The sequence below is a fragment of the Sapajus apella genome, unplaced genomic scaffold (genome assembly GCF_009761245.1).
Source record: "Sapajus apella isolate SASKATOON/1434 unplaced genomic scaffold, GSC_monkey_1.0 scaffold11, whole genome shotgun sequence".
NCBI lineage: Eukaryota > Metazoa > Chordata > Mammalia > Primates > Cebidae > Sapajus > Sapajus apella.
In genome coordinates, this window is record NW_022436951.1 from 5,752,725 (window position 1) to 5,778,256 (window position 25,532).

At 39.9% G+C, this 25,532-nt stretch overlaps 1 pseudogene; it reads right to left on the minus strand.

Annotated features, from left to right (window-relative positions):
• Positions 1–520: 520 nt before the first annotated feature.
• LOC116552133 lies at positions 521–14,155 on the minus strand (annotated as a pseudogene).
• Positions 14,156–25,532: the final 11,377 nt, after the last annotated feature.

Here is a 25,532-nt window from a genome sequence, read left to right on the forward strand (position 1 = left end):
CAAACATTTGATTTCATGATAATTTCAGCCACTGGTGTATTGATATAACTGTTCCTTCTTGTACTACTTCTTAAAAGCAAACTCTGAGACCTACAAAGCTGTTTTGATTTGCATTTTCCATTACACAACTCCTTTTTGTCTTGAACAGTCAAAGTAGAGGGTCTCTTAAAAACAACACTGAATGGCTTTTGAATATTTCCCTCTGAATAAAGATTCAGCAGGAATTCCTGTTTGGGTTGAGACTCTAAAAACTGTTTATTTTGTCCTTCTATGTTTGGAAAAGATTGATGAAAGACACTGGATGCCTCTTGAATTCCCTGACACATGTACAATTCCTTCCAAAGAATAGCACCTTGGTTTGCTGTTAGAGGATGGATCATGCATATGACTTAACCCTATTAAATTATGACAACTTCCTCCCATTATATCATTAGCACTAGCTCTTCTGTTTCTTAAATTAACTAACTGCATTTCCTTAGCACATCTTTCTTGAAATTCTGGATTGCTTGTCTGTAGTCTCTCAGCAGAAACTGGTTCTTCTTTGTTTTTTTACTCTATGAAGCAGACTGAGAAGAAGGCACTCAGTTGATTTGAAGGAATTCAAATTGTTTAAGTGAATGAATTTTGAAGACTGGATCATCTTGGATTTTATGTATCCCACTGGGTCTATCTGAAACTGTGATGTAGCCACAAACAACCAAAATGTTCACAAATAATTTGTAATATTCAAAAGTAAGTAAAGTAGAGGTTCAGGGAGATCTAGAAAATAATCTGCAATTGTTCTGAATACATCTCATTCAAATCCAACATAAGTTGGATTATTCATATCATTACTTCTTGGCCAATTTGCTAGGCACTTCATGGCAGATAACACCCAGTGAGGAAGGTCATCTGATTTGTTTTGTAGTATAACTACTCCATGTTTACTTGTATTAGCCATGTTGTATATTATATACTGGGGAATTACTTGTTTTAGAATTATGACTTCTTCTAGGGATGGCACACCTAAAATGGTTTGCAGTAGATCAGAGTAACATATCTCTAAACTTCAACATCTTCCTGGCTTAGTTCTCTATTATCAACTGCATTTTCTTGATCTTTATTATGTCATGCTTTATTTTCTTGGCATTTTCCTAAGATAAATGTAATCCATGCTTTTTAGTAGTTCTAGAGATAAGTTTTATAATTTAAAAATATTGCCGGGCGCGGTGGCTCAAGCCTGTAATCCCTGCACTGTGGGAGGCCGAGGTGGGTGGATCACGAGGTCAAGAGATCGAGACCATCCTGGTCAACATGGTGAAACCCCGTCTCTACTAAAAATACAAAACATTAGCTGGGCATGGTGGTGCGTGCCTGTAATCCCAGCTACTCAGGAGGTTGAGGCAGGAGAATTGCCTGAACCCAGGAGGCGGAGGTTGCGGTGAGCCGAGATCGCGCCATTGCACTCCAGCCTGGGTAACAAGAGTGAAACTCTGTCTCAAAATATATATATATATATATATATATTATATCTTCGGAAAAGTTCTCTTTTTTTCCCTCAATTCTGGCTGCCTTTGTGAAAGAGGTTGTTTTTTCCTTTTTTTTTTTTAGATGGAATCTCACTGTCACCCAGGCTGGAGTGCAGTGGTGCAATATCGGCTCACTGCAAACTCTGCCTCCTGGGTTCAAGTGATTCTCCTGCTTCAGTCTTCCAACAGCTGCGAACACTGGCACCGGCCACTACACCCGGCTGATTTTTGTATTTTTAGTAGAGATGGGGTTTTACCATGTAATATTCTCCGACTTCGTGTGATCTGCCCACCTTGGCCTTCCAAAGTGCTGGGATTACAGGTATGAACCACCATGCCCACCTGCCAATGTTTTAATTAGATTTGTTTTTGTTTGTTTGTGTTGTTTTGTTGGTAGAGTTTTAAGTGGTGAAATTGCAGGAAATCAGCTTGGTGGCTTGATAAGGCCTGGGAGGCACACCCAGACGCTCCATAGGTCTGTCAGCGCCCAGTGGCATTTGTGGCAGTGAAGACAGTGGTGTGTCTCCTTTTTTTTTTTTTTTTTTTTTTTTGTGAGATGGAGTCTTGTTCTGTAGGCCAGGCTGGAGTGCAGTGGCATGATCTCGGCCAACTGCAATCTCCGCCTACTGGGTTCAAGCAGTTCTCTGCCTCAGCCTCTGGAGTAGTTGGGATTACAGGCGCCTGCCACCATGCCCAGCTAGTTTTTTTGTATGTTTAGTAGAGATGGGGTTTCACCATCTTGGCCAGGCTGATCTTGAACTCCTGACCTCATGATCCACCCACCTCGGCCTCCCAAAGTGCTGGGATTATAGGTCTGAGCCATCGTACCCAGCCAACCATCTCTGCCTCTTAAAGTGCTAGGATTATAGGTGTGAGCTGCCATGCCTAGCCATGTTTTTATATCTTTTTGGTTAAATGACCCCCTTTATCATTATATAATGACTTTGTTTCTCTCTTTTTTTCTCCACACTGTTTTCCATAGTGGTTGTACTAGTTTATATTCCCACCAGCAGTGTAGAAGTGTCCCCTGTTCACTGCATCCATGCCAACATCATCTACTGTTTTTTTAGTTTTTCATTATGGTCATTCTTGCAGGAGTAAGGTTGGTATCACATTGTGGTTCTGATTTGCATTTCCCTGGTCATTAGTGATGCTGAGCATTTTTTCATATATTTGTTGGCCATTTGTATATCTTCTTTTGACAATTTTCTAGTCATGTCCTTAGCCCACTTTTTGATGGGATTGTATTTTTCTTGCTGATTTGAGTTCATTGTAGATTCTGGATATTAGCCCTTTGTCAAATGTATAGATTGTGAGGTTTTTCTTCCACTCTGTGGATTGTCTGTTTACTCTGCTGACTGTTCCTTTTGCCATGTAAAAGTTCTTTAATTTAATTAAGTCCCAGCTATTTAGCTTTGTTTTTACTGCATTTGCTTTTAGGTTCTTGGTCATGAAATCCTTGCCTAAGCCAGTGTCTAGAGGGGTTTTTCAATGTTATTTCATAGAATTTTTATAGTTTCAAGTCTTAGATTTAAGTCCTTGATCCATCTTGAATTGATTTTTATATTAGGTGAGAGATGAGGATTCAGTTTTATTTTCCTACATGTGGCTAGCCAATTATTCCAGCACCATTTGTTGAAAAAGGTGTCCTTTCTCCACTTTATGTTTTCATGTGCTTTGTCGAAGATCACTTGGCTGTAAATATTCGGGTTTATTTGTTTTTAATTTTATGTGGTGTATCACATTTATTGACTTGCATATATTAAACCATCCCTGCATTTCTGGTATGAAACCCACTTGATCAAGGTAGATTGTCTTTTTGATATGTTGTTGGATTTGGTCAGCTAGTATTTTGTTAAGGATTTTAGCATCTATATTCATCAGGGATATTGGTCTGTAGTTTTCTTTTTTGGTTTTGTCCTTTCTTGGTTTTGGTATTAGGGTGACACTGGCTTCATAGAATGATTTAGGGAGGGTTCCCTCTTTCTCTATCTTGTGGAATAATGTCAATAGGAGTGGTACCAATTCTTCTTTGAATGTTTGGTAGAGTTCTTCTGTGAATCCTTCCAGTCCTGGACTTTTTTTTGTTGTGGATAATTTTTTAATTACCATTTCAATCTCGCTGCTTGTTATTGGTCTGTTCAGGGTATCTAATTCTTCCTGATTTAAGCTAGGAGGGTTGTATCTTTCCATAAAGTTATCCATCTCTCCTAGGTTTTCTAGTTTATGTGCATAAAGGTGTTCATAATAGCCTTGAATGATCTTGTGTATTTCTGTGGTGTCATTGTAATATCTCTTTTGTTTCTTATTGAGTTCATTTGGATTTTCTTCTTTTCTTGGTTAATCTTGCTAATGGTCTATCAATTTTATTTATCTTTTCAAATAACTAGGTTTGTGTTTCATTTATCGTTTGTATTATTTTTTTTTGTTTTAATTTCATTTAGTTCTGCTTTGATCTTATTTCCTTTCTTCTGCTAGGTTTGGGTTTGGTTTGTTCTTGTTTCTCTAGCTCCTTGGGGTGTGATGTTAGATTGCCTGTCTGTGCTCTTTCAGACTTTTTGATGTAGGTCTTTAGGGCTATGAACTTTCCTTTTAGCACCACCTTTGCTGTATCTCAGATGTTTTGTCACTATTGTCATTCAGTTTGAAAAATTCTTTAATTTTCACCTTGATTTCTTTTTTTTTTTAAATTTATTTCCATCTTGATTTCATTTTTGACCCAATGATCATTCAGGAGCAGGTTATTTAATTTCCATGTATTTGGATGGTTTTGAAGGCTCCTTTTGGAGTTGATTTCCAGTTTTATTTCACTATGGACTGACAGTATGCTTAATTTCAATTTTCTTGAATTTATTGAGGCTCCTTTTGTGACCTGTCATATGGTCTATCTTAGAGAAAGTTCCATGCACTGTTAAATACAATGTGTATTCTGCAGTTGTTGAATGGAATGTTCTGTTTATGTCTCTAAGTCCATTTGTTCCAGGGTATTGTTTAAATCCATTGTTTCTTTGTTAACTATCTTGATGACCTGTCTAGTGCTGTCAGTGGAGTACTGAAGTCCCCCACTATTATTGTGTTGCTATCTGTCTCATTGCTTAGGTCTATTAGTAATTGTTTTATTAATTTAGGATCTTCAGTGTTAGATGCATATATGTTTAGGATTGTAATGTTTTCCTATTGGACAAGTCCTTTTATCATTATATAATGTCCTGCTTTGCCTTTTGAAACTGTTGTTGCTTTAAAGTTTGTTTTGTTTGACATAAGAATAGCTATTTCTTCTTGCTTTTGGTGTCCATTTGCATGAAATGTCTTTTTCCACCCCTTTACCTTAAGTTTATATGAGTCCTTATGTGTTAGGTGAGTCTCTTGAAGGCAGCAGGTAGTTGGTTGGTGGATTGGTAAATTCTTATACATTCTGCCATTCTGTATCTTTTAACTGGAACATTTAGGCCATTTACATTCAATGTTAGTATTGAGATATGACATACCATTCCATTCATCATGCTTTTTGTTGCCTGTATATCTTGGTTTTTTGTTTTTTAAATTGTATTATTTTTGTTTTATAGGTCCTGTGAGATTTATGCTCGAAAGAGGTTCTGTTTTTATGTGTTTTCCATATTTGTTTCAAGATTTAGAGCTTCTTTTAGCTGTTTGTGTAATGGCTTGGTAGTGGCAAATTCTCTCAGCATTTGTTTGTCTGGAAAAGACTGTATCTTTCCTTCATATATGAAGCTCAGTTTCACTGGATACAGAATTCTTGGCTGCTAATTGTTTTGTTTGAGGAGGCTGAAAATAGGCTCCAATCCTTCTAGCTTGCAGGTTTCTGCTGAGAAATCTGCTGTTTAATCTGATAGGTTTTCCTTTATAGGTTACCTGGAGCCTTTGTCTCACACAGCTCTTAAGATTCTTTCCTTCATCTTAAATTTAGATAAACTGATGGCAATGTACTTAGACGATGATCTTTTTGTGATGAATTTCCTAGGTGTTCTTTGTGCTTCTTGTGTTTGAATATCTAGATCTCTAGCAAGGCAGGGAAGTTTTCCTCCATTATGTCCCCAAATATGTTTTCCAAACTTTTAGATTTCTCTTCTTCCTCAGGAATGCTGATTATTCTTAGGTTTGGTTGTTTAACATAACTGTAGACTTCTTGGAGGCTTTGTTCATATTTTCTTTAAAAAAAATTTGTCTTTGTTGGATTGTATTAATTTGAAGACATTGCCTTTGAGCTCTGAATTTATTTCTTCTATGTATTTGATTCTACTGCTGAGACTTTCCAGAGCATTTTGCATTTCTATTAAGTGTTTCCATTGTTTTCCTGAGATTTTGATTCTTTTTTTTATTTATGCTACCTATTTCATTGAATGTTTCTCCCTTTACTTCTTGTATCATTTTTTTGATTTCCTTATATTGGACTTTGCCGTTCTCAGGTACCTCCCTGATTAGCTTAATAACCAACCTTCTGAATTCTTTTTCAGGTAAATCAGGGATTCCTTCTTGATTTGGGTCCATCGATAGTGAGCTAGTGTGATTTTTTTGGGGGTGTTGATCAACCTTGTTATGTCATATTACCAGAGCTGCTTTTCTGATTCCTTCTTATTTGGGAAGTCTCTATCAGAGAGAAGGTCTGGGCTGAAGGCTGTTGTTCAGATTCTTTTGTCCCACAGGGTGTTCCCTTGATATAGTATTCTCCCCATTTTCCTATGTATGGGGCTTCCTGACAGCCGAGCTGTAGCAATTGTTATCTCCCTTCTGGATCTAGCCACCCAGCAAGTCTACCAGGCTTCGGGCTGCTACTGGGGGTTGTCTGCACAGAATCCCGTGATGTGAGCTGTCTGTGGGACTCTCAGCCATGGATACCAGCACAGTATTTAGGGTGTCTCCCAGGTTCAGCAGGAGTTATCCGCTTCCTTCAGAGGGTCTGTGTGTCCTTTTGGGTTTTCTGAGTTAGTCCTGCAGTCGTTTTCGAGCAAAAATAAATAATACGAGCCTCCCCATGCTGCTCTATCTGTCTGAGTTGAAGCTGCAATCTAGTGCTACCTCCCATCTGCCACAATCCGCCCTTTGTTTCTTTTTAAAGTTTTTGACTTAATGTCTATTTTATCTAAGTATGGCTATTCCTGCTTTTTTCTCTTTTTTTCTTTTTCTTTTAGTTTCCATGTACATGGAATTTCTCTTTCCATCACTTCACTTTCAGTCTGTGTGTCATTATAGGTGAAGTGAGTTTCTTATAAGTGGCATATAGTTATGTTGTAGGAATTATCAAGAAATTATTTTAGGCAGATAGAGAGGAAAAGGGGTCCTTGGGAAGTTTTCTTTTTTCTTTTTTTTTTTTGAGACCAAGTCTCCCTCTGTTGCCGGGGCTGGAGTGCAGTGGTGCGATCTCAGCTCACTGCAACCTCTGCCTCCCAGGTTCAAGCAATTCTTCTGCCTCAGCTTCCTGAGTAGCTGGGACTACAGGTACGTGCCATCATGCCTGGCTAATTTTTTGTATTTTTAGAGAAGGGGTTTCACTGTATTAGCGAGGATGGTCTTGATCTCCTGACCTCAGGTGATCGGCCTGCCTCAGCCTCCCAAAAGTGCTGGGATTACAGGTGTCAGTCACTGCGCTGTGCTGGGATGGAAGTTTTCATTTTTTATAGCATCTCCAGAAAAGTTTCTTGTAAAGCTCTCACTCTTAGAGCCAGGCTGGCAACATTTGATATGCAAATGCAAGCCATTAGAAACTGGGTCCACCCAACATGGCAATTCCTGCAGCCTTCTTGCCCTTTCCTCACATGTTCCTGGCAACATGGTTGCTCCCACATATCCCCACTGTGTGTAGAACATCCATGGTGTCCTGCATTTGCATATTAAAAGGCTAGAGTGGGAGGGCCTGCTTTTTTGCGGGCTATGTGAATGACATGCCTGGTCAAACCAATCTTCTGAACCCTATGCAAATCAGATATGGCCTCCTCCAGCCTCTGCATACATGCCTGGCTGGTGTCCACTGCACTTGGGGACTTCCTCTTTTGGCTTAGGAGACCCCCACCTCCCCCCCCACCCCGCCCACGCCTGTCTCTGTATGGAGGAGCTTCTTCCATCTTCCCCCTTCCTTCTTGCTCATTAAACTCTCTGCTCCTTAAAACCACTCCATATGTGTCATGTCATTTTATCTAAACTGGCATGAGGACCAAGAACCCTGGTGTTCCTCTACTTATCAGAGCTGTATCATTAGGTCTTCTTTTTGTTTTCCTTTAGCCACTCTATATATTTTAATTTGTGAACTTAGCCTATTTACATTTAATTATTTATTGACTGGTAAAAGCAATCAGTAATATAACTAGTGCCATTTTGTTCCTTGTTGCTTATTTTATAACTCTTGTCTTTCTTCCTGTCTTCCTTTGTGGGTTCGTTATTTTTCTCTAGAAGTACATTTTAATTCTTTTTTTTTTTAAGTGCATCTATTATAGGTTTTTGCTTTGTATTTTCCATGAGACTTACAAAAAACATCTCAGTTGTAAGAAGTTTAAGCTGACGTGAAGTTAACTTTGATCATAAAGAATAGAAACAAAGGAAAACCAAAGAACTGTACACTTTAACATTCTCCCAACTTTTGGCTTTTTGTTGTCTCAATTATATCTTTTTATATTGCATGTCTCTTAAAAATCATTATAGTTATTCTTTGATAGATTTTAGTATTCAAAATAAAGATATGATTGGTTTACATACCACAATTATAGTATTAGAGTATGCTGAATTTGTTTGTATTTGGATTACCAGTGAATTTTATACCTTCAGATTATGTCTTCTTACATGTTAGTGTCCTTTTCTTTCAGATTGAAGAACTTGCTTGAGCATTCTTTGTAAGATAGGTCTGCTGATTATGAATTCCCTCAGCTTTTGTTTGTTAGGGCGTCTTTGTTTCTCCTTCCTGTTTGAAGGACAGCTTTACTGAATATAGTATTTTTGGTTGAAATTTTTTTCCTCTGGTGATTTGAAGTATGTCATCTCATTCCCTCCTGGAGTGTAAAGTTTCCACTGAGAACTCTACTGACATGTATCAGAGCTCTTTAATATGTTATTTCCTTCTTTTCTCTTCCTTTTAGGGTCCTCTTTTTTTTCTTGTTCTTTGAGTTTGATTTTAGTTGAATCTGCTTGATGTTCTTTGACCTTGTACCTGAATATTCATATCTTTATGTTTGGAACATGATTATTATTTTTTAAAATAAACTTTCTACCTTTATCTCTTTCTCTACCCCCCTTTAAAGTAAACACACACACACACACACACACACACACACACACACACACACACACTCACACACACACCCTTAGATTTGCTCTTTTGAAGCTATTTTCTACATCTCAAAATATTCTTCATTCTTTATTTTTTCTCCTCTATGTATTCTCAAATAGCCCCTCTTTGAACTCACTAATTCTTCTGCTTGATCAGTTGTGCTGTGAGACACTCTGATGCATTTGCAGTTTACCACTTGTATTTTTCAGCCCCAGGAATTGTTTGATTTTTTAAGAAATTATTTTAATCTGTTAAATTTCTGAATTGCATTACTGTTTTCTTGAAGTTTTTTGAGCTTACTCAAAACAGTTACCTAAAATTTCTTATATGAGAAGTCACACATCTCCATCACTCCATGATTGGTCACTGTCATATTTAGTCGCTTTGGTGAGGTTCCTAAATGTTCTTGATGCTTATTGATGTTCATTGATGTCTGGGCATTGAAATATTAGATATTTATTCCAGTCTTCAACCTGGCCTTGTTTCCATCTGTCCTCCTTCAGAGGGCCTTCCACGAGTTCAAAGGGGAATCTTTGGTCTGTGGTTCCTGTGGTCACTGCAGCATTTTCAGCACTATAGAGCACTCTATGCTCAGGTACATGACAATTCTTGCAGACTCCTAGATACTCAGCCCCAGTGGACTTGAAAATGGCAAGGGAGAAATCCCTGGGTTCATCTTGCCAGGGAAGTGGATTTCCTTCTGTCCTGGGATGGGTATACAAGTGTCCAGGAGCAGAGGCCTGGAATCATGGGCTTCTGTCTGGTGCTGTGTTTTACTGTGGCAAGGCTCCAAGGCAGAGTCCCCTGTGCTCTTACCTCAACGTTCTGCAAGCAGCAGGAGTCTCCTCTCACCATGCTGCATTGCCTGGAGCTGGGGGAGGGGTGGTGCAGGTACTCCTATGATTGCTGCAGCTGGTGTCACACTGGGTTGCACACTGAGCCCATAGCTTCTAAGACCAGCACAGCACGTAGGCTTGCCCAAAGGCCACCCAAGGTCATTTCAGAATCACTTGAACCTGTGAGGTAGAGGTTGCAATGAGTGGAGATCACGTCACTACACTCCAGCTTGAGTGACAGCAATACTCTCTCACACACACACAAAAAAATGGTGGACGTAGAAGAAGGTAATATTGATGACCCTGACCCTAGTTCTTTTAATTGTGACATTAGGATGTCGATTTTAGATCTAGTGCTATAAATTTCCCTCTACACATTGCTTTAAATGTGTCCTAGAGATTCCGGTACGTTGTGTCTTCATTCTCATTGGTTTCAAAGAACATTTTTATTTCTGCCTTCATTTCATTATTTACCCAGTAGTCATTTAGGGGCAAGTTGTTCAGTTTCCATGTAGTTGGGTGGTTGTGAGTTTCTTAATCCTGAGTTGTAATTTGATTGCACTGTGGTCTGAGAGACTGTTTGTTATGGTTTCCATTCTTTTGCATTTACTGAGGAGAGTTTTACTTTCAATTATGTGGTCAATTTTAGAATAGGTGTGATGTAGTGCTGAGAAGAATGTATATTCTGTTGATTTGGGGTGGAGGGTTCTGTAGATGTCTATTAGGTCTGCTTGGTCCAGAGCTGAGTTCAAGTCCTGGATATTCCTGTTAATTTTCTTTTTTGAGATGGAGTCTTGTTCTGTCACCCAGGCTGGAGTGCAATTGCGCACTCTTGGCTCACTGCAATCTCCACCTTCCAGGTTCAAGTGATTCTCCTGCCTCAGCCTCGTGAGTAGCTGGGATTACAGGCATGCGGCACCATACCTGGCTAAGTTTTGTATTTTTAGTAGAGACAGAGTTTCACCATGTTGGTCAGGCTGGTCTTGAATTCCTGACCTTGTGATCTGCCTGCCTTGGCCTCTCAAAGTGGTAGGATTACAGGCGTGAGCCACTGTGCCCAGCCTCCTTGTTAATTTTCTGTTTCATTGATCTGTCTGATATTGACAGTGGGGTGTTAAAGTCTTCCACTATTATTGTGTGGGAGTCTAAGTCTCTTTGTAGGTCTGTAAGAACTTGCTTTATGAATCTGGGTGCTCCTACACTGGGTGCATATATATTTAGGATAGTTAGCTCTTCTTGTAGCATTGATCCCTTTACCATTATGTAATGCCTTTCTTTGTCTCTTGATCTTTGATGATTTAAAGTCTGTTTTATCAGAGACTAGGATTGCAACCCTTGCTTTTTTTTGCTTTCCATTTGCTTGGTAAATCTTCCTCCATCCCTTATTTTGAGCCTATGTGTGTCTTTGCATGTGAGATAGGTATCCTGAATACAGAACACTGATGGATCTTGACTCTTTATCCAATTTGCCAGTTTGTGTCTTTTAATTGGGACATTTAGCCCATTTACATTTAATACTGTTATGTGTGAATTTGATCCTGCCACTATGATGCTAGCTGTTTGTTTTGCCCATTCGTTGATGCAGTTTCTTCACAGCAATGATGGTCTTTACAATTTGGTATATTTTTGCAGTGGCTGTGTTCCTTTCCATGTTTAGCGCTTCCTTCAGGAGCTCTTTTAGGGCAGGCCTGGTGGTGACAAAATCTCTACACATTTGCTTGTCTGTAAAGGATTTTTATTTCTCCTTTGCTTATAAAGCTTAGTTTGGCTGGATATGAAATTCTGGATTGAAAATTCTTTTCTTTAAGAATGTTGAATATTGGCACCCACTCTCTTCTGGCTTGTAGAGTTTCTGCTGAGAGATCCACTGTGAGTCTGATAAGCTTCCCTTTATGGGTAACCTGATCTTTCTCTCTGGCTGTCCTTAGCATTTTTTCCTTCATTTCAACCTTGTTGAATCTGTTGATTATGTGTCTTGGGGTTTCTCTTCTCAAGGAGTATCTTTGTAGTGTTCTCTGTATTTCCTGAATTTGAATGTTGGCCTGTCTTGCTAGGTTGGGGACGTTTTCCTGGATAATATCCTGAAGAATGTTTTCCAACTTGGTTTCATTCTCCCCTTCACTTTCAGATACACCGATCAAATGTCAATTTGGTCTTTTCATGTAATCCCATATTTCTTGGAGGCTTTATCCATTTATTTTCACTCTTTTTTCTCTAATCGTCTCTTCTCACTTTATTTCATTGAGTTGATATTAAACCTCTGATATTCTTTCTTCAGTAGCCAAATTGATCAAATAGCCATTTGATCAATTCAGCTATTGAAACTTGTGTATGCTTCACGAAGTTCTCATGCTGTGTTTTTCAGCTCCATCAGGTCGTTTATGTTCTTCTTTAAACTGGTTATTCTAGTTAGTATTTCATCTAACCTTTTTTCAGGGTTCTTTTCTTTGGGTTAGAACATGCTCCTTTAGCTCAGAGAAGTTATTTATTACCCACCTTCTGAAGCCTGCTTCTGTCAATTCATCAAATTCATTCTCTGTCCAGTTTTGTTCCATTGCTGGCGAGGAGCTGTGATCCCTTAAAAGAGAAGAGGCATTCTGGTTTTTGGCATTTTCAGCATTTTTGTGCTGGTTTCTTCTCATCTTTGTGGATTTATCTTCCTTTGGCCTTTGAAGTCAGTGAGCTTTGCATGGGGTCTCTGAGTGGACATCCTTTTTGTTGATGTTGAAACTATTTCTGTTAGTTGTCCTTTTTTTTTTTTTTGAGATGGAGTTTTGCTCTTGTTGCCCAGAGTGGAGTGCAATGGCATGACCTCAGCTCACTGCAACCTCTGCTTCCCAGGTTCAAGCAATTCTCCTGCCTCAGCCTCCTGAGTAGCTGGGATTACTGGCATGTGCCACCATGCCTGGCTAATTTTTTTTATTTTTAGTAGAGACGGGGTTTCTTCATGTTGGTCAGGTTCGTCTCAAACTCCTGACCCTGTGATCTGTCCGCCTTGGCCTCCCAGAGTGCTGGGATTACAGGTGTGAGCCACCACACCCAGCTGTTAGTTTTCCTTCTAACAGTCAGGCCTGGCCCCTCTGCTTCAGGTCTGCTGGAGTTTGCTGGAGGTCCATTCCAGCATGCTTGCCTAGGAATCACCAGCAGGGGCTGCAGAACAGCAAAGATTGCTACCTGTTCCTTCCTCTGGTAGCTTTGTCCCAGAGGGGTACCTGCCAGATGCCAGCCAGGGAGGTCTCCTGTATCTCCCAGTCAGGATACACGGGAGTCAGGGAGCCACTTGAGGAGCCAGTTTGTTTCTTATCAGAGCTTGAATGCTGTGTTGGGAAATCTGTTGCTCTTTTCAGAGCTGCCAGGCAATGACATTTAGGTCTTCTGAAGCTGTACCCACTACCGCCCCTTTTCCCAGGTGTTCTGTCCCAGGAAGGTGGGAGCTTTATTTATAAGTCCCTAATGGGCTGCTGCCTTTTTTCAGAAATGCTCTGCCCAGTGAGGACATCTAGTGAGACAGTGCCTGCAGCTGCTGATCTGTGTTGGGTTCTGCCCAGTTCAGCATTCGCAGCAGCTTTGCTTACACTGTGGGGTTGAAACTGCCTACCGACCCTTAGCAATGGCTGATGCCCCTCCCCCCACCAAGCCTGAACAACCCAAGTTGAGCTCAGACTGCTGTGCTGGCAGCAAGATTTTCAAGCCAGTGGATCTTAGCTTGCTGACATCTGTTGGGATGGAACCTGCGGAGCCAGACTACTTGACTCCCTGGCTTCAGCCTCCTTTCCAAGGGAGTGAACAGTTCTGCCTCACTGGTGTTCCAGGCACCACTGGGGTATGGAAAAAAAACTGCTGGCGCTAGCTCGGTTTCTGCCTAAACAGCCTCCCAGTTTTGTGCTGGAAATCCAGGGCCCTGGTGGCTGTGCAGGTACTGGAGGGAATCTCCTGGTCTGCAGGTTGTGAAGATCATGGGAAAAGCACAGTATCTGGGCTGGAGTACAGTAAACAGTCCCTAATGGCTTCAGGGAGAAGGAGTTCCCTGATCTCTTGAACTTCCCAGGTGAGGCAATGCCCCACCTTGCTTCCTCTCTCCCTCCTTGCGCTGCATCCACTGTCCAACCAGTCCCATTGAGATGAACCAGGTACCTCAATTGGAAATGTGGCGGTCACCTGCCTTCTGCGTCAATCTTGCTGGGAGCTGCATACCAGAGCTGTTCCTATTTGGCTTTCTTGCCAGTTGTACCATTTTTAATCTTTTATACTTCATTTTTAGTGTATCTTTTCTATGTTTAGATACACAAATAGTAGGCATTGTATTATAATTGTCTACAGTATTCAGTACGTAACATACTTTACAGGTTTTTAGCCTAAGAGCAATAGTCTGTACTACATAGACTATGTATGTTGTAGGCTATTCTATCAAGATTTGTGTGAGTACACTCTGATGTTTTCCCAATGATGAAATCACCTAATGATGCATTTCTTAATACATGTTTCCATTATTAACCAACACATGACTGCGTATATACCACAATTTCTTTCGTCATCCATCCATTGACTGATACTTCAATTGTTTTCACACCTTGGTTACCATGAATAATGCTGAGGTTGAACACAGGAGTGCAGCTATCTTTACCAAGTGGTGATTTCATTTCCTTTGTGTATACACCCTGAAGAGGAATTGTTAGGTCATCTGGTGGTTTTCTCCCCTTTTGTTGCTTCAGTTTTTGTTGCTCTCATTTGCTTTTTTTGTTTTTTTGCTTTTGTCACTTGTACTTTTTGTATCCTGTCCAAAAATTCATTGCCAAGACTAATGTCAAAGAGATTTCCTCTTTTGTTTTCATCTAGAAGTTTTACAGTTTCAGGTTTTACATTTAGGTCTTGAATATATTTTGAGTTGATTTTTGTTTATGGAGGGATACATATCCAAGTTCATTCTTTTGCATGTGGATATCCAGTTTTCCCAATATCATTTATTAAGGAGATTATCCTTTCCCAATGGTGTCTTCTTGGTTGAAAATTAGTTGACTGCATATACTTCAATTTACATCCGGGCTCTTTATTTTGTTCCACTGGTCTTTGTGTGTGTTTTTATGTCACTGTCACACTGCTTTTAATTACTCTGGCTTTTGGGATCGGGTAGTGTGCTGTCTCCAGCTTTGTTGTTTTGCTTAGATTTTCCTTGGCTATTTGGGGTCTTTTGTGGTTCCATATGAATTTTTTTTTTTTAAATAGAGATGGGGTTTCACCATGTTGGCCAGGCTGGTCTTGAACTCCTAACTTCAGGAGATTCACCCCCCTCAGCCTCCCAAAGTGCAGGGATTACAGGCGTGAGCCACCGTGCCCGGCCCCCTGTGAAATTTTTTATTTTTCCTATTTGAAAAATGTCATTGGAATTTTGACAGATTGCATTGAATGTGTAGTCATCCATTTTTGATGGGTATTTTTGCTTGATGTAAAATTTGGGGTTGACAAATTTTTATTCCAGTATTTGAAATACGCTGTTACATTGTCTTCTTGCTCCCATTGTTTCTAATTGGAAAATCAGCCATCACCTCTGTTATTTCTCTACATTTAATCCATTGCATGTCACTTCTGAGTGTTTTGAGTATTTTCTGTCTTTGATTTTCAGCAGTTTGACTATGACGTGTGTAGATTTGATTTCCTTTTGATGTATTCTTGTAGGAGTTTCCTAAGCTTCTTGGATTTGTAGGTTGATGTTTTTTCTTGGATTTGTAGGTTGTTTTTCATGAAATATGGGAAATTTTCAGGCACTATTTCTTCAAAAAAATTTTTTTTCTGCCCTATTGTCTCCCTATTCTCTTTAAAACCACATTTTCAGGCCAGGCATAGTGGCTCACATCTGTAATCCTAGCACTTTGGGAGGCTGAGGTGGGTGGATCACTCCTAGGAGTTCAAGACCAGCCTGGCCAACTTGGCAAAAACCCGTCTCTACTAAAATACAAAAATTAGCCAGGTGTGGTGGTACACACCTGTAGTCCCAGCTACTCTGGAGGCTGAGGAAGGAGAATTACTTGAACCCTTCAAGTGAGGAGGTGGAGGTTGTGGTAAGCTGAGATCGCACCACTGCACTCCAGTCTGGGAGACAGAGAGAGAGACTCTGTCTCAAAACAAAACCATACATTTTCCTTTAATTCTTTAAACACTTTGGTTTCTTTGTACATATTTAAAATAGCTGCTTTAAAGTCTTTGGGGCATCCCAAGGTTAGTTTTTATTGACTCTGGGTCACAGTTTCCTTTCTTTGCATGCCTAGTGATTATTTATTTATGAGACAGGATCTAGCTCTGTTTTCCAGGCTGGTCTTGAACTCTTAGCCTCAGGTGATCCTCATGAGTAGCTGGGATTACAGGTGTGAGCCATCACACTCAACTTGTAATATTTTATTGCATATTTTATATAGTGAGTGAATTATAATTGATTCTGAATTCCTTTGGCTTGTTCTGAAAAGTCGATAGTTTTTATTCATGTAGGCAGTTCAAAGACAATCATCTTGAATATGTGGTAAGTACAAGGTTTATTCTGAGTCTAACTTAGTAAAAAACATAACCTCCAGAATTTCTCCCCTGTGGATCATATGAGTTTAGTTTTAGGCTTTTGGGCCTTACTCTAGGGCACAGTTATTCATTCTCAGGTGGGCCTTTCTGGTGTCTAAACTGGATGTCTGCAGTATCAGGTGTTGGTGCTTCACTTTAGCTGGGCTGGGACTCCAGCATCCTCCAGCACTGCTTAGCTTCTAGTATCTCTGTTTTCTTTCAGCTTAGTAGCTACTACTTTATGGCATATTGCATATAGTATTGCACTGTACATAAGCCCTTGATGAAGATCTCACAGGGAACTTTTACACGGCCTTCTGCAAGATAATGTCAAGCCTGACAAGAAAAAAATGTATCTCTTTTGAGATCCAAGTTCAGTGTATCTGCATCTACTCTGCTTTGAGTTACTATGATAAAATTATAAAAAAAATATATCCCGCAAATTATAAGCTAGTCTCTGTACAGCTTTTTCCCTCTCAATCCCTCCAGCCACTGTGACCACTCAGAACTCTGATCTCTCCCTCTTCAGCTCAGTGGGAGCACTGTGGTCTGTCTGGAGTCCAGCTCACTGTGCTAGAGTCAGGGTAATGTCCTTAGCAAACAGCCAGGCATTCATGTGACTTACCTGAGGGACTTCCTTCTCTTGGGGGTGACTGTCTCATGATGCATTTTGTCCAATGTCTGAAAGAAATTGCCTTACATATATTTTGTCCAATTTTATGGTTAAGCCAGGCAAGATAGTCACGTAGTACTCTGTTATAATTGAAATGGAAGTCTTCTCTTAATCTCTGAACTTTATGTATGTAGAACAAACCTGAAAATAATGAAGGAGGGCAGAGAATATCAGCAGAAAGCTGACAATCCTAGGAGGTACCTAGTCTCTAGCTTGAATATCCTGCTCATCATCATCATCATCTAAGGTTTGCCAGCTTTGCTCAAAGTATCTGAATACAGAGGAAACATCCAATGAGTGCTTTTTAGATGCAATGATTATAAAGTAAAGTAAATGATTATAAAAATATATAGTATATATTCAGTAAATATTTGATAAATTAATAAGCGATTATAGCTTATACCATTTTCCATTTCTCAACAATTCAAATAATTACCATGAACTATGCTTTATGTCTTGCTTAGCTTTTCTGTAGGAGAACTTTGGACCTTATTGAGAAGAGGAAAACACACATAATAATTGGGCAGAAGTCATAGTGGCAGCCCATCAGAGCTCTACTGCCTTCAAACACTGCACACACACTGACCATTCATGTGTGTGTTCAGCATCTGAACTTGGCCCTGTGACACAGAGGCCCTGATGATAGCTAATGCCTCAGTTTTCATGAAAATATTGAGTCTAGGGAAGAACTCAGAAGAAAAAAGCCTTTAGGTAAGATTGATTAGGAAATTGGGAATGACCCAGCTTCTTCCTGTATATGTGGGCCTGCAATCAACTTTTGTGGTAGGAGTTGCCTACCTGAGGGGAAAATTTTTACATTAAAAAAAAAAAAAGATACTAATTTAAAAACAAATATTTAAAATATGTTCAAAGCTAGTAAAAGTAAAAACAAACTAATTAAAATAACCCCAGTATCAAGAATTTAGCACATCTACAACCATCTGATCTTCAACAAACCTGACAAAAACAAGCAATGGGGAAAGGACTCCCTATTTAATAAATGGTGCTGGGATAAATGGCTAGCTATATGCAGAAAATTAAAACTGGACCCTTTCCTTATGCCTTATATAAAAATTAACTCAAGATGGATTAAAGACCTACATGTAAAGCCCAAAACTATAAAATCCCTAGAAGAAAATCTAGGCAATACTTTCAGGACATAGGCACAGGCAAGGATTTTATAATGAAAATACCAAAAGCACTTGCAAAAAGCAAAAACCGACAAATGGGATCTGATTGAACTAAAGAGCTTCTGCACAGCAAAAGAAACTATCACCAGAGTAAATAGACAACCTACAGAATGGGAGAATCTTTCTGAAATCTAACCATCTGACAAAGGTCTAATATCAGAGTCTACAAAGAACTTAAACAAATTTACAAGAAAAAAAACATTAAAAAGTGGGCAAAGGACATGAACAGACACTTCTCAGAAGAAGACATATATACAGCCAAGAAACATGAAAAAAAGCTCAACATCACTGATTATTAGAGAAATGCAAATCAAAACCACAATGATACCATCTCACACCAATCAGAATAATGATTATTAAAATGTCAAAAAAACAACAGATGCTGGTGAGATTGTGGAGAAAAAGAAACATGTTTACACTGTTGGTGGGAGTGTAAATTAGTCCAACCGTTGTGAAAGACAGTGTGGCAATTCCTTAAAGATTTAGAAGCAGAAATACCATTTGACCCAACAATCCCATTACTGGGTATGTACCCAAAGGAATATAAATCATTCTATTATAAAGACACATGCATACGTACGTTCACTGCAGTACTATTCACAACAGCAAAGACACGGAATCAATCTAAATGTCCATCAGTGATAGACATGATAAAGAAAGTGTGGTACATATACACCATAAAATACTATGCAGCCGTAAAAAGAACAAGATCATGTCCTTTCCAGGGACATTGATGGGTCTGGAAGCCGTCATCCTTAGCAAACTAAAGCAGGAACAGAAAACCAAACACTGCATACTCTCACTTATAAGTGGGAGCTGAATGATGAGAACACATGGACACATAGGGGAAAAACACACACTGGGGCCTGTGAGGAGGGAAGGGAGAGCAAGAATAGCTAATAGATGCTGGGCTGAATATCTAGGTGATGGGATGATCTGTACAGCAAACCACTGTGCCGTACATTTACCTAGGTAACAAACCTGCACATCCTGCACGTGTACCCCTTAAAAGCCGAAGATAAAAAATTTTTAAATGGTTTCTACCTGTAATCTCAGTTTGGGAGGCTGAGGCAGGAGGATCGTTTGAGCCCAGGAGTTTGAGACCAGCCTGGGCAACATAGGGAGATCCCATCGCTACAAAAAATTAAAAATTGCTGGGCACGGCAGCTTACACCTATAATCCCAGCACTTTGGGATACCAAGGTGGGAAGATTGCTTGAGTCCAGGAGATCAAGACCAGCTTAGGTAATATAGTGACCCCCTGTCCCTAAAAAAAAAAAAAAAAAAAAAAAAAATTAAAAATTAGCTAGGTGTTGGTGCCTGCAGTCCCAGCTACTAGGGAGGCTGAGGTGGGAGGATCAGTTGAGCCTGAGATGTCAAGGCTACAGTGAGCCATGATCATGCCACTGCACCCCAGCCTGGGTAACAGAGCAAGACCCTGTCTCCAAAAAAAAGTTTCTAGATATAGTATATTGATAAATATTTTTTATTATTTTTCTCTCTTACGACCCAAGTGAAAGGATAATACATTTTAAAAATATATAAATCAGTGCAAAAAAGAGAATCGGAAAGGAGACAATTCTAGATTAAAGATTTCAACAAATTTTCAGAAAACAGCAAAAGCAGCAGCAACAGATGTAACAGGTTGGAGAAAGCCATGATATAATTTGTGCAAGAGAAGATAGTGAACTTGAGACTCAGGGCTGACAAGCACAAAAAGGAGCATACCAGCTTTCTGAACAGGGACATGCAGCCCTGTGGTCCATATGTAGAATAGCTGCAACTCTTCATCTATGCAAACTTCTGTAAAGAATTCCTAGCACCTATACCCCAAACAAGGGTCCAGCTTCTCATCTGATTTGCCTTAGAGCAGAGGTCTGCAAAGTGGCCTAGTCCCTCTTCTTATAAATAAGGTTTTGTTGAAATGCATCCTGTCCATTCATGTACATATTTTCTATGGCAGAATTGCAAAGCTGCAACACAGATCATATGGCCTGCAAAGCCTAAAATATTTTCTGGCCCTTTACAGAAAAAAATTTGCTGACCATTGCCGCTGAGTAGAGCCTACCAGAGGAGCTTCACCTACACACTCAGAGCTTCAATAAATGTTTTAGTATTTTTCTCTAAAACCTAAGTAGACCAACAGGCATCCTAGACGCATGGAGAAAATCCTCATGAAAGGAAGAATCCAAATTAAATATCAAAGTAATAGAGAAAATAACTAATGAAAAAATAAATGGTTTTAAAACAAATTAGTATGCTCAATGACAAAAGGAACTCTATTTTCACATTTCTATGAGATTATTTCTTTGGAAAAAAGAGAATTTACATTTCTGATTGGTGAGTGGCAAGAGTTCAACATTGCCAGGTGTGGTGACTCATGCCTATAATCTCAGCACTTTGGGAGGTCGAGGTGGGTGGATCACTTAGGGTCAGGAGTTCGAGACCAGTCTGGCCAACATGGTGAAACCCTGTCTCTACCAAAAATACAAAAATCAGCTGGCTGTGGTGGCATGTACCTGTAGTCCCAGCTATTCAGGAGGCTAAGGCAAAAGAAACACTTGAATATGGAAGGTGAAGGTTGTGGTGAGCCAAGATCACGCTACTCTACTCTAGCCTGGGCAATAGAGTGAGACTTTGTCTCAGGAAAAAAAAAAGGTTTGACATCAATTTTTCTCCCCCACCCCAACTTTTTTTTTTTTTTGGAGACAGGGTCTTGCCCTGTCACCTAGGCTGTTGTAATCATGGCCCACTGCAGCCTCTACCTGTTGTTCAAGTGATCCTCCTGCCTTGGCCTCCTGAGTAGCTGAGACTATAGGTACATACCACCATGCCTGGCTAATTATTGTATTTTTGTTGTAGCGATGGAGGTCTCACTATATTGCCTAGGCTGGTCTCTAACTCCTTGGCTCAAGCAGTCCTCCCACCTCAGCCTCCCAAAGTGCTGGGATTACAGGTGTGAGCCACCATGCCTAGCCTGTTTCCATTTCTTAAGTGAGTGCAATACATGTATTAAAAGCCAAGTGCATGTGACTCTATTCTCTCCCTACACTTGGCGCTTCACAAGTGACAGGGTAAGCAATTTTTCTTTTGGTAGGCTGGCTAAATAGATAAGTACCTACCTTGCCAAATACTCGACCCAGCAGATGCATCGCAAGGTCTAGATTCCAGGAAGATGGCAGCAAGCTTGATTGTGATTGCAGGTCCGGGTTACAAGGTGTTCTGTATTCTGGCTCTACTGACAATAAAGCTGTTAATTTTACCTCCATCTGTATGGCTCCAGTTTATAATTTTAATCAGATCTCTAAGGAATAAGGCATGTGATTTCTCAGCCTACTTGATTCTGAACATATGATGCCTTGTCTGTGACTTGAGCTCAAGCTTCCAAATGACAAATGAGAATCCTTCCTTCCTTCCTTCCTTCCTTCTTCCTTTCCTCCCTCCCTTTCCTTCCTCCCTCCCTCCCTTCCTCCCTTTTCTTCCTTCTTTCCTCCCTTCCTCCCTTCATTCCTCCTTCCCTCCTTCCCTCCCTTCTTCCTCCCTCCCTCCCTCCTGCCATCTTTCCTGTCTTTCTTTCTCCTTTTTTTTGTTTGTTCTTTCTTCTTCAAATGGCAAGTGAGAATTTTTCTCTTTCTTCTTTCTTTTCCTTCCTTCCTTCCTTCCTTCCCTTTCCTTTCCTTTTCCTTTTCCTTTTTCTTTCTTTTCTCTCTCTCTCATTCTTTCTCCAAATGGCAAGTGAGAATTCCTCTCTCTCTCTCTCTCTCTCTTTCTCTCTCTCTTCCCCCCCCCCCATCTTTCTCTTTCTTTCTACAGAATCCAGCTCTGTGGACAGTCTGGAGTGCAGTTGCTTGATCTCGGCCCCCTGCAACCTCCGCCTCCCGAGTTCAAGCGATTCCCCTGCCTCAGCCTCCCGAGTTGCTGGAATTACAGGCATGCGCCACCTTGCCCGGCCAATTTTTTTGTATTTTAGTAGAGATGGAGTTTCACTACGTTGGCCAGGATAATCTCAATCTCCTGATCCCATGATCTGACTGCCTCGGCCTTCCAAAGTGCTGGGATTACAGGCATCACTGCACCCGGCCGAGAAGTCTACTTTCTAATCAAACAAATAGATATGAGAAGATGGTATATTCATTCATAAAATAAGTTGTTTTATAAAAGGAAAAATCAGAGAAAAAGTAAAAACCTTCAAAATTTAAAATATAGCTGTAATAAATTTAGTATTAGAGTTAGAAGATAATGTTGGAAAACTCTCAAAGAAGGCAGAGCCAAAAAACAAACAAAAAAAGAGCAAAAAACATAGCTGAGAAAATTAGGAAGAATATCTAACAAATTTAAGAGGACAAAAAAACCAAAGGGGAGAAAATTATTAAAATTCATGGTGGGAACGGTAGTGCATGCCTGTAATTCCAGCGCTTTGGGAGGCCAAGGAGGGCAGATGACAAGGTCAAGAGATCCAGACCGTCCTGGCTAACATGATGAAACCCTGTCTCTACTAAAAATACAAAAAAACTAGCTGGGTGTGATGGTGTGTGCCTGTAGTCCCAGCTACTTGGGAAGATGAGGCAGGAGAATCACGTGAACCCAAGAGGCAGAGGTTGCAGTGAGCCAAGATCATGCCACTACACTCCAGCTTGGGCGACAGAGTGAGACTCTAGTCTCAAAGGAAAAAAAAAAAACCACATAAAAAAAGAAAATTCTCCAGAGCTAAGGACAAAGATTAAATAAGCCTACAACATGCCCTGCAAAATAAATTTTATTAATTTTATTAAAAAACTAGAGATGGGATCTTGCTTTGTTGTCCAGGCTAGTTTTGAACTCTTGGCTTCAAGCAATCCTCCCACCTCAGCCTCACAAAGTGCTAGGATTACAAGTGTAAGACATAGTGAAATGAGATTTTAAAAAATATCCACATCTCATGCCTGTAATCCTAGCACTTTGGGTGGCTGAGGCAGGTGGATCACGAAGTCAGGAGTTTGAGACCAGCCTGGCCAATATGGTGAAACCCTGTCTCTACTAAAAATACAAAAGAAATTAGCTGGGCACGGTAGTGTGTGCCTGTAGTCCCAGCTGCTTGGGAGGTTGAGGCAGGAGAATCACTTGAATCCGGGAGGCAGAGGTTGCAGTGAGTCGAGATTGTGCCACTGCACTCCGGCCTGGGCAACAGAGCCAGATTCTGTCTCAAAAAAAAAAAAAAAAAAATCCACATTAAGGGACATCATTGTGAAATTTTAGAATACCAGAAATAAAAAAATATCCTAAAGGCTTCTAGAGGGGGGAAACACAGATTGTATACAAAAGAACAGAAATCAGCATTGTATCAGTTATCTCAACAGAAACAGCACAGGCTAGGAGATTATGAGAAGCTTTCAAAGGGAAACTTTTCATATTAGAATTCTAGACATGGCTATCAATCATGAGAATAAAGACATTTTCAGACATCCAATAATTTGAAAAGTTTATCCCCATACATCTAGTCTTAGGAAGCCATGGCAGGATATGCTCAAGCAAACTGAGTATTTTTAAGCTAAAAGGAGAAAGGTACGGATTCCAGAGCTGGAATCTGGATCAAGCCAGAAGAGAGGAAAGAAAAGTTTGGGACAACTTTGCAGCCGCCCTGGAAAACTAATCCACATTGGTACAAAACTAATGGAGAAGAGGGGCTGGGCTAAAGGAATAGGGTGAGGTAAGACTCAAAAGAACAAATTTTATAAAAGAGCATTCCAAAGGAATTAAAGTATCCAAGAAAACATATACAAGAACATGTATTTATAGTACACTAAGTGTTGGTTATGACTGAACAATATTTACATAGTTTTATACTATATAAACGCTCATTAAATATGACATCCATATTGGGAGAAGAGGGGAAGGACATGAGAGCCAAGTCCTTACCTATCATAAAAAAGTCAATAGATCATAATATAATTCAATAGTTAAGGTCTAGTATTAACAAATTATAACAGTATATTCTTTAGAAATATAAATGACCCAAAGAGCTAAGAATTTAAAGTGGTTGCCTCTACAAAGAACTGGATAGAGAGAGGTGGGATAAGGCATTTTTTAATTAGCAAAATCAAACTATTAAATAATACAAACTTTATTGAGTTAAAACCTTTCTTCATTGTCTTGAACTTACTTTGAATTGTATAGATGGAAGAATCTTAAAGATTCAGTTGACTTTTTACAGTTATGCAAGAATCCATGTAGACAACTTTTCTCCTTTCTGGATAATGTAATATACTTAGATTCTTCACTTAAAAATCATGGTTATTCCCTCATGGGCCATTCTCCAGAAGAATGAGGCGGTAAGTCATTTTGTCTCCTATGTGGATGCAACCCAGGAAGGCTTGCTTCACTCATCTAATTTTACTAAGGAAGTTCAAACTTGTCATCTTATTACAATTTAAATTATAATAATCAAAGATATGTGACTGATTTAACTTTCCAAACAAATGAGGCCACTACTCTCCCTCCACTACCACCCCTCCACAGCCCAAGTTACCATTATCTCTCATATGGAACACTATGACCTTACTCCAATCATTCTGTAGATTGTAGTCAGGTGATCTTTTAGAAGTGCAAATTGAATTCTACAAATACAAATCCCTATTCCATCCCCAGGTATCTTAATCTCTTTAATGGTGCACTGTTGTTCATAGGCCATCCTCAACATGGCCTAGAGAAGCATGAATCTGCCGCTATTTCATTGGCTTCATCATTCTTCTCTCATTTGTTCTCTGCCATTCATAGGAACTATGAAGCTTCTGAGGGCCACATGCTGCTTTATCCAGGGCCTTTGTAAGTGCTTGGCCATCTGTTTGGGCCATCGCTTTGCTTCCCCCTCCAACTTTTTCTCTTCATACTTTAAAGCTAAACCACCATGTTCCTAAGGAATAAAATGTGGGAGCAATTTTTTTTTTTTTTGAGAAAGGCTGGAGTGCAGTGGCACAATCACAGCTCACTGCAGACTCTGGCTCCAGTGATTTTCCTACCTCAGCCTCTCAAGTAGCTGGGACTACAGGTGCACACCACCATGCCCAGCTAATTTTCGTATTTTTTTTTTGTAGAGACATTTCTATGTTGCTCAGGCTGGTCTTGAACACCCGAGCTCAAGTGATCTGCCCACCATGGCCTCCCAAAGTGCTCGGATTATAGGCGTGAGCCACTGCACCCAGCCTGCAATTTTAAAGAAAATCATTTCCTATTTCCCAATAGTTCAGACATTATTTGGCATCTATTATGTCTATTGCATGTCCTGCTTTATCTGAGAATGTTCCATCTGGAGAAGGAAGCCTTTCTGATCTCCCTCAACCATCCAGACTATGTCAGTGCTACATACTCTCCTGGCTTCTATTACTTCTCCTTTCAAGCACACATCTCAATTGTTATTAAATAATTGTGTACCTTGTGGTCATTTCCTGTCTCCACTACTGGAATGCAAGTTTACTGCCAACGGGTCCAGCACAGCTCATAGTAGGCACTCAGCAATAATTGTCAAATGAT